The sequence below is a fragment of the Megascapheus bottae genome, chromosome 20, assembly GCF_031878675.1.
Source record: "Megascapheus bottae isolate mThoBot1 chromosome 20, mThoBot2.hap1, whole genome shotgun sequence".
Classification (NCBI taxonomy): domain Eukaryota; kingdom Metazoa; phylum Chordata; class Mammalia; order Rodentia; family Geomyidae; genus Megascapheus; species Megascapheus bottae.
In genome coordinates, this window is record NC_143528.1 from 25,957,411 (window position 1) to 25,971,780 (window position 14,370).

Consider the following 14,370-nt stretch of genomic DNA (forward strand, 5'->3'; position numbering starts at 1 on the left):
TGATGCCCAGGATAAGGAGAAGGCAGGCAACTATGAGGAATCCAACCACAAGTAGGCAGAGTGCCAGTATGGTCTCCTCATTCCTGTGAACAAGAGGGAGAGGAAAATCATACCTCAAGAGGGGGTGCTCTTGGGTTCTTATGTTTTGGTTTGCTGACAATATTTTAAATCTCTAGCAGGTACCAAAATTGTGTTTGGTTCTCCCACCAGGAAGACACATCCAAATCCTCTCTCCACAGGGCCTCTCCATGATCCAGTAAGAGGATCTCTCCAATGGCCTTCAACCTTTAAATAAGGTGTCTGATTAGACCAATGTCTCTGAAAGGCAGTCAGAGGCTGATCCTTGGAAAAATTTAAAATGTATAGTGTAAGCATGGCTATCCTCAATTGATCATGTGGGTTGCCTTCCCCTTTTTGTTTTATTAGTTGATTTTTTAAGGTTTTATTGTGTCTCTCAATTATGGCTTGTCCCCTGGTGTTATATAGTATCCCAGTGGTCTGTTAAATATTCCAAGTCTGAAAAAAAATTTGTAATGATTTGTTTATAAAACAAGGCCCATTATCCATTTTAACCTGTAGGGGTAAACTCAAGATAGCAAAACATTATAAAAAATGGCTTTTAGCGTGTCGGGCTCTTTCACTGGAATGCGCAGTAGCCCAAAAAGCGTGTGAATGAGTATCTATAGACATAAATATGTATTTCAATTTTCCAAAGGATACATGGTGGGTTACATCAGTCTGCCAGATAATGGTGGGTTTGAGGCCCCGGGGATTAACCCCAGGGGATTGTAGAGGTGGGACTTGTAAAAATAGCATGTACGACTTACCTGTTCTCATGATCTTTTTTAAGTCTTTTATAGGAACCAGGGGGAATCTCTGATGCAACCCTTTCCAATTTAAGGGAGTCAGTTCATGTAACCCGAGAGCTAATTGAAGGTCCTGCTGAGGCTGAGCAGTAGCTGTAATAATTGCATTGGTTGCCAATTGATCAGCCATGTGGTTTCCTCTAATCAGCCTCCCAGGCAAATCCTGCTGTCCCTTGAAATGCTGTAAAAAATGGATTTAGCTCATTTTTTTTTAACAGGGATCTGACTGGAATCATTAAGGGAGTAATAGAATTTTTGTCCAATTTTATATAGGCTGACACTAAGGTTGGTAACAAATTGACTACATATAGGCTATCAGAAAACAAGTTCATTGATCCACGAACATGGGTTAAGGCCAAGGCAACTGCATACAGCTCCTTAAACTGTGCAAATCCTGTGGCTGGCTCAAAATAGTGGGTGCCTTTCCTTTCTTTGATAGGAAGGGAGGTGGGGCATATCACTGCAGCAGATCCCACCTTTTCCCCATCTGTGAACACATTGGCTGCTCCAGGGAGGGGCCTAGTGGAAAATAGTATGGGGGGCATCCATTGTAACCTTGAGAATGACAACACCCATCTTGAAGTACCATAATGGCAATCCACCTTTCCCATGAAACCCTCCAAGACAGTGGCAACCTGACCATGGTTTCTTCTGACCCACTCAAAGTCTGACAACCAGTAGGGGATTACCAGCACATCCGGTCTTGGCAGTAATGCCTCAGGGAAATATCTCTACCCCTAATTACTAGGTCAGCCAACTGGTCAAGTTGTGAATAAACTCTAGGAGCCCCTCCTATTGACACATGTATTCATTGAAGGGGCTCACCCAGCTGAGTAATTGCTGCAGAAAGTAGGTTAGAGCCGGGGAGAATCCAAAGACAGAGGGAGCATTGGGGATTATAACAAGCCAGTTGTGCCACATTTAAGGCTATCTGAATCTTATTAAATATCGATTGATGTAATGGGGTCATGGTAATAACTTCCGTAGGGGCCTTATCATTTAAAGAATCAAAAAGTGGAAGGAGTTCTTCCATAGGCAGGAGAAGCCAAGGTCTCAGCCAATTGAGCTCACCTAACAATTTCTATAATTCTACCAAGGTGTAGGACGATTGGAAGAGTAATTGGGGTTTGACAGGACAGGCAGAGTCTAGTCTAAGTTCAGCCCCCAGAATCTTAAAGGGGGCAAGGTCTGGACCTTGTCATTAGATATATGCAATCCTCCTTCCCGTAAAAGAATCTGGAGCTCCTTATAGGCAGAGCTTAATATCTCGTTGTCAGTTGCCACAATAATAATATCATCCATGTATACATATATAGTTATATCTGATCTCCTCCAAAGGGGTTGCAGAATTTGTGAAACATAATGTTGACAAAAGGCTGGGCTATTGGCCATGCCTTGGGGCAGCACCACCCACTTATATCTTTCATCTGGCCCCTGGAAATTGATTGAGGGAATGGAGAAGGCGATCCTGGGGATCTAGAGGACTAGAAAAGAAGCAATCCTTGATATCAATCACAATGAGGGTCAAGACTAGAGGGATGGAGGGGATCCAAGGCAACCCTCGCAAGGGGGTACCAACATGAACCATCGGCTCATTAATCTTTCTTAGGTCCTGTAACATTCTCCATTTCCCCCAGGACTTCTGTATGACAAACAAAGGACTATTCCAAGGGCTTAGAGAGGGCCTGATATGTCCTAGGGTCAGCTGTTCTGATATTATCTCTCTTAGTTTTTGTAATTTATGTAAAGTAAGCGGCCACTGTTCCATCCAAACAGGAGGGCCTGGAAGCCATTGGATGGGGGGGCAGTAGGAACAGTGGCCTTTAGGATTGGGGGTGAGGCCTTACACAGGGTGTAGGAGTGTTCTGCCTTACAGCCTCCAAAGGCGGGTCCCCCTATAGTTATTAAGATGGCCTGATAGGCCGAACTGCTGTCAATCCTCTTTCTCTAGGGTATCATTATATATCCTTTCATGGTCTGTGGTGATGAATGCCTCCGCCTCTACCAAAATACCAAAATATCCTTTCCCAGTAGGTTGGCTGTTAGGCCAGATGCTACTAGAGTTCCCCCCCCCCCAGTTACCATCTACATCCTTTCAAGAGAGCCAGTCCTCGGCCTCTTCAGACTTGGTGTCACCCCCTACCCCTGACAACTGGGGTCCGGGAATCAATTTCCACTGGGGGGGAACCTCCTCCTTTCTGCTCCGGTGTCAATCAGGCAGGTGAACCTCCCCCCCCCATGGAGGTATCCATTTTGGGCCTAATCCCTGGGATTACTGGGATGGTCCAGTGAGTCCTAGGCGGGTCCCTAGATGAGATGCCTCCTTTGGGTGACAGGGCTGGAGGGTGCCCTGTCATTAGTTTAATGGCTTTCCCTTGATGTCAAATTTAGATTTACAATTTCTTTGCCAATGGAATCCCTTCCTGCATTGGGGACAGGGTGTTTTAGGTGGGGGATCAGGTCTTATCCGACCCCTAGGGCAATCTCTTTTGAAGTGGCCTTGCTGGTCACATCCATAACAGACTCCTCTTCCAGCTCCATTGAAAGAGGCAAGGGCGGGTAGAAAGCGCCTCGGCAAGTGAAGCCGTTTGGGCTTGTAGGGCCGCAAACAGCATCTGTGACTGGTGGGCTTGAGTGCCTACATCCTTAGAGGCAACTATCCAGCTCCCCATAGATCTTTCCTTCATTCCTGCACAGGCCAGTTTGTAGTCTGTGGTCATCCACTACCAGACCAGCATCCTGATAAACTGATCTCAGAGGGGCCCCAGGGGGAACTTTCTTTGGAGGCTCTGCTTTACTCTTTCTATGAAGATGGCAAGATCCTCGGTAGCCTTCTGAGTAATTCCTGCTATTGGAGGCTCTGAGGGGCCTTCTTCCAATTTTTTTCCATGCAGCCCTGAACTGCACCTGTTCTTGGTAAGGGGAAGGGATAGAAGCCTGCTGGAGGCCTTGGAAAACGGATCACTGGACCCTGATAGCATCCCATAAGTCACAGGGACTGGGGGATTAACAGCCTGGTTCCTCTTGGCTTGGGCATGGCACTCATTAAAAAAGGCACACCATTTGAGGTACAGGGGGCCAGGGAGCACAGCCTTGGTGAAATGTTTCCAGTCTTGGGTGGTGCACTGCTGGTGAGACAGGCCTTGGAGGATGGTCTCGGCCCAGGGCGAATTAGGCCCATCCTCGGAAAGCGCTTTGTTAAGCTCCTTTAAATCTTGGCCCTCCCAGGGATACCATGGGGCCAGTCTATTATCCCCAGGGTTAGCGGTTACCTGTAAAGTCAAGATTGTTGGGATGGAGTCACCACTGATTTTATAGAATGGTGGTTTAATCTGCTCTTCCGGTTTAACAGGAGGTGGTGAAGAGTTTTCTTGGGAAGAGGGATGGTAATATGGTGGAGGTTGCTCCTTACCCCAATTGTCTGCCACGAGTTCCAGGGCAGGAACACTTGGTGTAGGGCTCAAGGGCCTGGCCCCAGGATCAAAGGAGACCAACAATCCCTCCTCAGGGTGAGGCTTTAAACTCTTCCCCTCCTGATCAGCGGGAGGGCTAACTCGCCCAGACCCTGAGAGCTCCTCATAAAGGTTTCCCCAGCTGGGTCACCCTTTGAGGACACCTTGGGGGCATCTCCACTGTCCCCAAATGTCTGCTTAACTGAGCCAGGATAGAAGCAGGTCTTGAGGGCAGACAAAGTCGGGTAGACCCCGAGGGGAGGGTCCTCTCCCAAGTTAACGTCCCTCCTTCTCACCAGGTGCTCTACGTGGTCCCAGGTGGCCCAATTGAAAAGATTGGCCATTAACCAGGGAGCGGAGCATGGCAAGGCCTCCCAGACTTTCTCAGCCTGGGGATCCGAGATCTCCAAACCTCGGCTCTTAAGCAAAAATCTCAATGCCTTGAGCGCTGGGTCCTCATGGTTAGTGTGAGATTGCCCCATCTTTTCAGCGAGACCCTTACCTCGTAACTCACTTGGCTTGACTCGCCGAAGGTTTTCACTCTTTTCAAGCCCCACATTGGTCCCTCCCGACCTGCAGGAGGGATAGGGAGAACAGGCCTCAATCAAACTTGTCAGGGAGACCAATCAAGGCAGGAACCCATTTATTGAGGAAGTCCATTCAGCTAACATAGGATGCAGGGGCCTATCAGCACAAAGGTGAGCAGGGTGGGGGAGGTACTCTCACTATGCTGTCCCAGAGGGCAGAAGGGTTTGGGGCCTATCCCAGAGGTGGCCTTAACCACAGCCAAGTCTTCCAACCGGGGCACAGGCACCATCTCAGCCAGGTGCGGTCCCAAGACCAGGGAATGAGCACTGGGTCACGAGTTAGGCCTTTTACATCAGAGGTTTCCATTTCCCTGATGTGACGTGCTCCACAGTCAGGGCTGAGGAACTTGTTTTCTTCTTCTGACAATGGCCATTGTCAGTCGTGGGCCTTGCGAAATTACCAACACAGGCAGACATTGGTGGGCAGCCTTTGAGAAACACGTTTATCTATCTATTTACCAGCAAATGATGTTGTGAGGCCTAAATTAATTTTGAAGTTTGATGAACTTCAGTAAAAAGTTATTTCTAAGTAGCCTTGATTCTACAGAAGCTAAGTCTGAGAAATCCCCTAACTGCCTCTTCTCAGGAGAACTGTAAGATGATCCATCAGTTGTTTACTCAGACAGCTAGCAAGGACAGTCAAGGTAATCTCTAGGACTGCAGCTGTGTTCCACAGCTAGCAAGGCCATCCTGATCTAAACTTCTGTGGGAAACCATAATATTAAAAATTGTGAAATGTCTCTATGTAAAGGTTAACTAAAACGTGAGGCTGTGAAAATGAAAACTAAAACTTGTTTTTTCTGTACTATAATTCTATACTCAGGGCCTTCAAGTGTCACTGGTTTCTAAGGCACAGAGGACCAAGCTTGAGCTTGCTAATAAACGGCTCTTTGTTGCTTGCATTGGTCGTGGGCTCTGGTGGTCTTTCGGGGATTGGGAATTTTGGGTACAACATTTGGTGTGTTGGGCTGGGAATCCCCTTGTAAGCCCACTCAGACGCCTGATCAGAGAACCTGATGGGAATGGCCGGTAAGTTGGGACAATTGTCATTAATTCTGGTTTGGCGCTTTCGGTTTTGTGTTTTGTGTTCTGTATTTGCCTGCAGGTTCTGATTCTGAGTTGGTTGGCAAGAAGTCCTGGCAGACGTGCCATAGGACAGCCAATGGGGCCAGCGGGAGACGTTCCCTGCGCCCTTCTGGGGGGCTATCCCTAGGACAGACTACCCTGCAACTTCTCATCGTCTAATAGCACCATCCAGGCTGTATTGGGAACTATCCTTAGGATTGATGCATTCTTGTGTCTGTCTCATTGTCTGATAGTTCCTGTCTTAGTCGAGTCCACACTTTGGAGGTACACCAAATCTCTCGGGTTTACAGCCTGGATGCACATGCGATTTGTCTGATTAAGTGTTTTGTCTTGTCGAGTAGTTGTCTTGTGTTACATTAACTGTTTTTAATTGAAGAGAAAAATCAACAGCTAAAATCCTGGAGACCGTAGGTTTACAACTGGCTGCTGCTCTCCCGAGTGACCCAGGAGATCAGCGAAGGGCAGAGCACTTAATTTGAGTATGGAAATTAGAAAAAGTAAATTAGTTTACACTTTGCAGAGAGAAATGGCCCTCCTTTGAAGATGGATGGTCAGCTGAGCCTGAGGGAACTTTTGATTTCCCTCTTGGTTAAAACACTTTTTGCCCCCCATTTTTGTCTTGACCATCCACACTGAGCAGCATTTCTTCTTTAGTTCAGTGTGTGTATCGTGTGCCCAATTAACTTTGTTTCAGCAAACCTGGCATTTGTTTGCTTTGTTCTATCTTGCATGCAAATCTTTACAGGATAAACTTGTTACTTTTTGCTCTGCAAATTGACTCACATTTGGGGTCGGATGGCCTTGTCTGGCCAGCTGCCAGAGAACAGAGGTCTCCACAGGGGAGGCACCCCCTGAGAGTTTTCAGGGGCCTGGGGTCTCTTCCTCACTCTGACTGCTGCAGGGCACACCATCAAAATTCGGGGTTATTTAAAGGTCTCTGCTTCTCTGTCTTGTTTTGTTAGATTTTTTTTTTCTTGTCTGGTACCAGTCCTAAATATGGAATCTTGGTTTTTTGTGTGTGTGTGTCTTTGTCACTAAGCATTTGAAAAAGCTTCAGCCCCCCTGGGATAGGTCTCCAGCCTGGTATGGCTTCTCCCACTCAGCTGCAATTGGGGCAGGCAAGGCATCTGCAAGTCTACTGCAAGCCTACTCTAGTTATCTTTTTCCTAACAACCTGGCTAGTGACATTCTGGAGACAATTGGTGGCAGGACACAGGCATCAGTCTTGGTTCTCCCAGGTTTAAATTTGGTCTTGTGCACTGGTATGTGAGTTGGCCTAGTCAAAATTGGGAAAATGACTAGAGTTATGCCCCAGGTAGGTTGAATTTGGCACTGGAAGACTCCCCACCAATTAATAATTTCAACTAAGTTGTCTTGTAAAAAATTTTGTTTTGAACTTGGTTTTCAGCTGCAAGAGTAAAATTGGCAAAACTCTCTTGACACTAAAGCTTCCAGAAAATGAATGGCCAATATTAATTTTGTGTGCTTTAAGATCTTTGAGTATGAATGTATATATGAATGGGTGTGAATGAACATGTTCAAGGTTAAATTTTCAGCATGCTGTGTAAAATAATGGGTAAATTGATACTTGAAACACAAAGGCAGTTGGGTAAATCTAAGTCTAAACTTCAAGAAAATGATTAGGTTTAAATGTTTCCAATGTCTCGAAGGATTATTGCATTGTTTTAAAGAGGAAGTAATTAATAGGATTTTTCTAAAGATTCTGAAATTTGCATTAAAAATCTAGTATTGTAATGCATAGAGCTGTTTACATTGTAAAAATTGTATTCTGTTTAGTACAGAGGCATTAGGGAATTTGGAATTTATTTCCTTGAGTTAAAATTTGGAGATAAGTATCGAAAATTAAAGAAGAGTTTTAAAAAAATGTTTAGAAGTTTATCTCTTTATAATTTGGTTTCATGCTATTTTGCAATTAAATGTATTTAAGAAAAAGAAGGAAACTAAGTCTGGACCTTAGGTACAGAAATGATGTTTGCAATTCTTGCATCAGGAAAAAAAATGTTATTTGAGTTTAAACTGTTATTGGAGTTCTAAGCAGTAACCTAAACTGGAAAAAAAAAGCCTCTTCTAAAAGGAGGCCTAGAGACAAAGAAAATGTCTTGAGCCCATAAGGGTTCTTTAAATGAAATTAAAAGCTAAAATGTTAAGTTTTTAAGCAAATATCAGTAAAAGTTAAAAAAAATCAAAAATGGGTTTCTAAACACAATTTAAAAGTAAAGTTGTCCTATTTGCTTCAAAAAAATAAGAAAAATTAGGACTACCAAAATGATTGCTTAATTGCTATTTCAGTTTGCCCTTGTAAGTTTCTTTATAGCAATTTCCAGCTGGCCCATGTGGAAGGACAACAGATCCTTACTCAGATGTAATTTTGGCCCTTACCAAGTTCCAGGTAAGTTCATGCTTAGAGACTATTTCTGTTTTGACCACCTTGTTGCTTTGATTGGACTAAAATCGCCTTTTGTAGGACTCATTGATCTGAAAGCTGCAGTTCTGAGCTAGCCCAGGCAAAGCAAAGTCCCTGTGAGACTGTGGTGTTTAATCTAGCAGCAGAGTGCCAGTGAGGCAGAGTTGCTTTGGAGCTCAAAGTGGCAGAGTGCTAGCCTTGAGCTGAAGAGCTGAGGGACAGTGCTCAGGCCCTGAGTTCAAGTCCAGCAACCAACCAAGTGAACATTTATCCCTGTGTGAAGAGACACTCCTGGGACAAAAACAATGAAGCATTCAGGTGCAGTAAGCCACTGATTGGATGGCAGAGATGGTGTCAGATTTTAGAGTCACTTGTGCTTGGCCATTCAAAATTAATCAGAGCTGTGAGGTCACAGAATAGTTTGTAAGCATGCCTTTCTACTGTCCATGTCCATTTACTCCATAACTGGGAAGGAACTTGTCAATCATCTGTAATAGTAGGTAGTTTACAATCCTGAACCCCGTGTTTGGTCAAAGCCCAAACTGAGCAAATTCCGAGTTAATACCAGCCACAAATTCTGGAAATTTGTAGACCTGAGGTTGTATCCCTATTGATCTGTATATAGGCTAATTTAGGTAACTTAGGCATTGTTAGGGTCACAGAAACTAAGTTCTCCAGACAATCAGGAAAAAACCTTTGCAGATAGGTGCTAAGTAAGCTACACTGTTGTAGCCAAAGAAAAGGTTTGTGCAATCGTTAAATGTTGTATTATTTCTTATATCTAATCCTGGCAACCCTTGGTAAAATAGGCTAAACTTTTAGGTCCCTAGAAACAATGACCCTGAGTGAGCTTGAAAAAGTTACAGAATATGGGTCTTCGCCCATCAACCCCCCTCCTCTTTTATTTTTTTTTTATTTTTTATTTTTTGACTTGCAATTCTGTTTTTTTCCTCTTTTTTTCATATATTTTTATTGTAGTTAATAGAAGGGTTACATGATATTTGCCAGATAGAAGGTGCATTAATTCACATACATTGATACCCTTTCACATGTCTTGGTCCCATTTTCCCTCCCCCACATCCCCACCCCTCATCTTGTTTTCCCCCCTTCCCTATCCAATTTCAAATAACCAAATACAAATATATCCGATATATCAGATAATGAAGTGAGATACTATAACAATATGAGATAACCAAGGGACAGCAAAAGAGATGAGAGATAACATAGTACCTTAAGGACAACAATCATTCATTATATGGCTTTTGTTTCTATATCCTAGGGGTCCTTTCATTTAGAGTCATACTATATGGCCTTATGTATCAAAGTTTTGCTCTACTGCAAATCTGTGCTAGGAGAGCCCAAGGTTTCTACTGATTATGACAAATGAGGGAAACCATTGAGTCCAAGTTCCTTTGAGTCTGGCTTTTTTTAGTCTTTCCATTTCCTTACAAATGGGGTGATGTCGTTCTTTCTGACAGCAGCATAGAATTCCGTTGTGTATAAATACCATATCTTGTTGATCCACTCATCAACTGAGGGACATCTGGGCTGGTTCCATATCTTTGCTATGGTAAATAGTGCTGCAATGAACATTGTTGTGCTAGTGGATTATTTAGTATGTCCTTGTTTCTGGACAAGTGGGTAAATGCCAAGTAGTGGAATTGCTGGGTCATAGGGGAGCTCTGTGTTTAGTCTTTTAAGGAACTGCCATACTGCTTTCCATAGTGGTTGAAGGAGTTTGCACTCCCACCAACAATGTAGTAGTGATCCTGGCCACATCCCCTCCAGCATCTGTTGTTATTAGATTTTTTTTTATTCTGACCATTCTAACTGGAGTGAGGTGGAATCTTAGAGTTGTTTTGATTTGCATTTCTTTTATGACCAGAGATGTTGAGCATTTCTTCATGTGTCTATAGGCCATTTTTGTTTCTCCAAATGGATCAAAGACCTTGAGGTAAAAGCCAACACACTGAAAACTTTATAAGAAGGAATAGGAGATATACTAGGCCTCCTTGGCACAGGTCAAAACTTTCTTAATAAGGACCAAGAATCACAACAAATCAGAGAAAGGTTGGATAAGTGGGACTGCATTAAACTGCAGAGCTTTTGTATGGCAAAGGACATAGCTAGTAAATTAATTAGGAAGCCTACAGAGTGGGAGAAGATCTTCACCCACCATACAACGGACAAAGGCCTCATATCTAAAATATATCAAGAACTCAAAAAATTGAATCACTCCAAAACTAATCTCCAAAGTAACAACCATCCCATTAAAAGATGGGCCAAAGACTTAAAGAGAGTCTTCCCCCTCCTCTTTTAAGATGAAGAGATGAGTCATTTTTGGAATAAAGAGGATAAATCAGAGGCAGGAGAAACAGTAGTAATAGATGTGCAAGAGTGAAAACTGCACTTGTGAAAAATATTTACAGGTTCAAGTCTTCTGTAGCTGTCTAGAGAATCCTAGCCTCATTTAAAGAAAAATCTGGTTACTAAAAGTTGTCACCCTGGTATTGCTTTGGGATCTCAGCCTATACTATCTTGAAAACCAATGGGGTGCTGCAAAAACAAGTGTGCTCAGAAAAAACAACCAGGAAAGCATTGGAAAAATTCACCAAAGTCAGGCCTTGGGTTAACCTAACCTTCTCTTATCAGTCTGTGCAGAAATTTGCAGGCCACCCAGCAGGAGGTGTGACATTCTACTGGAACTACTGAGAGGCAAGGCTGCTGCTACACATCTGCCTGATTCCACCACCCCGCAACTGCTTCCTGAGAAGACTGGAAACCCTTGGTGGTGAGACATTCTATCTGTGCTAAGTTCAAAGTCCCCTAACGAAGTCATAGGAGAAAAAAGTTCAGGCAGAAAATCTTAAAAATCAATGGTATGATGTCATATAAGTAAAAATAAAATAAGACTGCACCTAAGAAACTTTTTGCAGCCATCATGGTGACTCTGGATGGGTAAAGGGAATTTTCCATCTAGTGCTAAACAACCTAGAGGTGAGAGGCACTAAATGTAAATGAGGCCTATAATCAAGTAAGAAAAGGTAAAGGTTTTGAAAAAGGAGTTGAGAAAAATGGTTTATCTGGATAAAAAAAGGATCTGAAAGGAATTCTCTTAAATGTTTGCTCAAAAGGGAAAATAATCATGGAATGTTCATGTAAGTCGTAAAAGGTTTGAGTATGTCGCCAATGGTATGAGTATGTCTTGAGTAAAGTTGGTATGCAGTTAAACTGCAGTAATGTAAATAGAGTCAGAATTGATACACTGATGTGAGGGGTTGCTATACTTGGATGTATATTTTCTAATTGTGTGGGTTTTCTTGGGTGCAGAACTGGGAGGGAATGCTGTATGCCCCTCCAAACCAAAGAATGCTGTCTGGCCAGCATTCTGCCCAGGTCTGATAGCAATTGTTAGCCCCCCCCCACCACCAGGCCATATGTTATCTCTGCTATCAGAGGCAGCCCCAGGAGTCATTTAAAGGAAAACTTGGGAAAGCTAAACTAGTTGACAGTGCTAACCATGATTCAGTCCAGTCCTTCCAGGCCTTACAGGTTGATCTAGGGACATGTTCATCGTCTGGTTTCTAACATCCTGGCACTCAAGTGAACCTGCACTGTGATCCGCAGCACTCCAACCACTATGAAGGTACCGGGAAAGAGCTACTGGATTCATCATTCCCAGGTGGAGACAGCGTGTGTGGACTTTGGACTTTCAGATTCCCAGAGAAATGGACTTTGACATTATTGAGTCCCAAAAAGGAGGTTTATGTGTCACCCTAGAATGTCGCTTTTCGGCAGACCACGCTGGAGTAATAAAAGATACCCTGACGGCTGTAACAAGGAGACTTAAGTAAAAGAGAGTGACATTGCTCATTGTGTTTGTGTGGGCCATTGCCATTTTCATGAGAGCGGTCCCCACTCTGGGCTGAAATTGTGTCTGCAACATCTCTGCCTGCTCTTCCCTATTTATAGCAGGAGTTACCACATTTTCTGGACTGTTTCCAACCTCATGGTAGTAGTATACCTGCGGATCTACTTATACATCAAGAGGAAGACCAGTGTCTTGTCCCCCCACACAAGTGGGTCTCTCAGCCGCCTGAGGGCGCCTATAAAACTAATGAAGATTGTAATGACTGTCTTAGGGTGTTCAGCTCTTCTCCACAATGAATGAGTGTCACTATGATAAACACATGGACTATTTCTAGTAGGAGCAACACTGACACTGTGGATGAGTGGACAGGAACAAAGCTTGTGATTGTTTTGTGTGTTGAGACCCTTTTCTGCCTGTTTATTTTTCCAATTCTCTGGTCATCACAGCTGTGATCAAAAACAGAAAATTTCACTTCCCCTTCTACTACCTGTTGGCTAACTTAGTGGCTGCTACTTTCTTTGCTGGAATTGCCTATGTCTTCCTGATGTTTAACACAGGCCCAGTTTCAAAAACTTTGACTGTCAACTGCTAAATTCTCCGCCAGGAGCTTCTGGACACAAGCCTGACTGCCTCCCTGACCAATTTGCTGGTTATTGCTGTGGAGAGACACATGTCAATCATGAGGATGCGGGTCCACAGCAACCTGACCAAAAAGAGAGTAACAGGGGTGCCAAGGATGGTTTAAATCTTGGTTTAATGCCTCCATGTGGCTGACATTAATTTCTGGGACCTCTAATTGCCTTACTAATCATGGTGACTATTAGGCCTTGTGTATGTTAAACAGATTGGTAACTTTTGTAAAGGAGAGGATCAATACAGTCCAGGTAATGGTTCTTTGATGACAATACCTACCAGTAAAAGTGGCAATCAGTAATGAGTCATGATTGACTCATTTATGTACCAGTGAGAGGGAGGAATGTGAGGCCTAAATTAATTTTGAAGTTTGATGAACTTCAGTAAAAAGTTATTTCTAAGCAGCCTCCATTCTGCAGAAGTTAAGTCTGAGAAATCCCCTAACTGCCTCTTCTCAGGAGAACTGTAAGATGATCCATCAGTTGTTTACTCAGACAGCTAGCAAGGACAGTCAAGGTAATCTCTAGGACTGCAGCTGTGTTCCACAGCTAGCAAGGCCATCCTGATCTAAACTTCTGTGGGAAACCATAACATAAAAATTGTGAATTGTCTCTATGCAAAAGTTAACTAAAACACCAGGCTGTAAAAATGAAAACTAAAACTTATTTTTTTCTGTACTATAAAAGCTGTGCTAATTCTGTACTCAGGGCCTCCAAGCATTACTGGTTTCTAAGGAGCAGAGGACCAAGCTTGAGCTTGCTATTAAACGGCTCTTTGTTGCTTGCATTGGTCGTGGACTCTGGTGGTCTTTTGGGGGATTGGGAACTTTGGGTACAACAATGTCATTGGCTACCGTCTATCATTTGAGGTTCCCCACCCCTGTACTTAGGGCATCTTTTTCAAGTGTGGAAATGTCATGTAGAAGTGTGGTTAAATGTTATATAAATTTTCTGAACGTTATTTAAAATTTGTTTAGTAGGTATATTGGATTTTGAAGAAATCCTGCCTTACACCATAGTGAAAGACACCCTTCTATTCCTTCCAAGTTTCAATCAAAACCTGTCCCGTCCCTGGGAGCTTTGTCACACCACTTTGCAGAATGCCTCATTGAAAGGCTGGAAACAGTATTTAAAGGCATTTATTAACCTAAATAAATAAATAAAGGAAACATTTCCAAATTGATTGTGAGTCTAACCAACTACATCTGTGATCGGAAGCTCAGCCCCAAGGTTTAAGCTCCCCACAGTGCCACAGTGCTCAGGCCCAGAGGTGGTTCATGCTAGAGATCCTTGGCCCCCCAGCTCTCCAGGCTTAACTGCAATTACAAGTCCCAGTGTCTGCCACACAGCCCAGCCTTCAACAAGTGTAGGCCCCGCCCTTCACCGGCCCCGCCCTTCACCGGCCCCGCCCCTCACCGGCCCCGCCCCTCCACAGGCCCCGCCCCCCGCTG

At 43.7% G+C, this 14,370-nt stretch overlaps 1 protein-coding gene across 1 annotated transcript in view; it reads left to right on the plus strand.

Moving 5' to 3' along the window:
- The window catches only part of Asb5 (ankyrin repeat and SOCS box containing 5), a 65,034-nt gene extending 53,833 nt beyond the window's left edge, over nucleotides 1-11,201 (plus strand). The window contains exon 8 of the mRNA XM_090353777.1: nucleotides 11,069-11,201. The gene's annotated coding sequence lies outside the window, so the exon portion shown is untranslated. The remainder of the gene's footprint in view (nucleotides 1-11,068) is intronic.
- The last annotated feature ends 3,169 nt before the right edge of the window (nucleotides 11,202-14,370 follow it).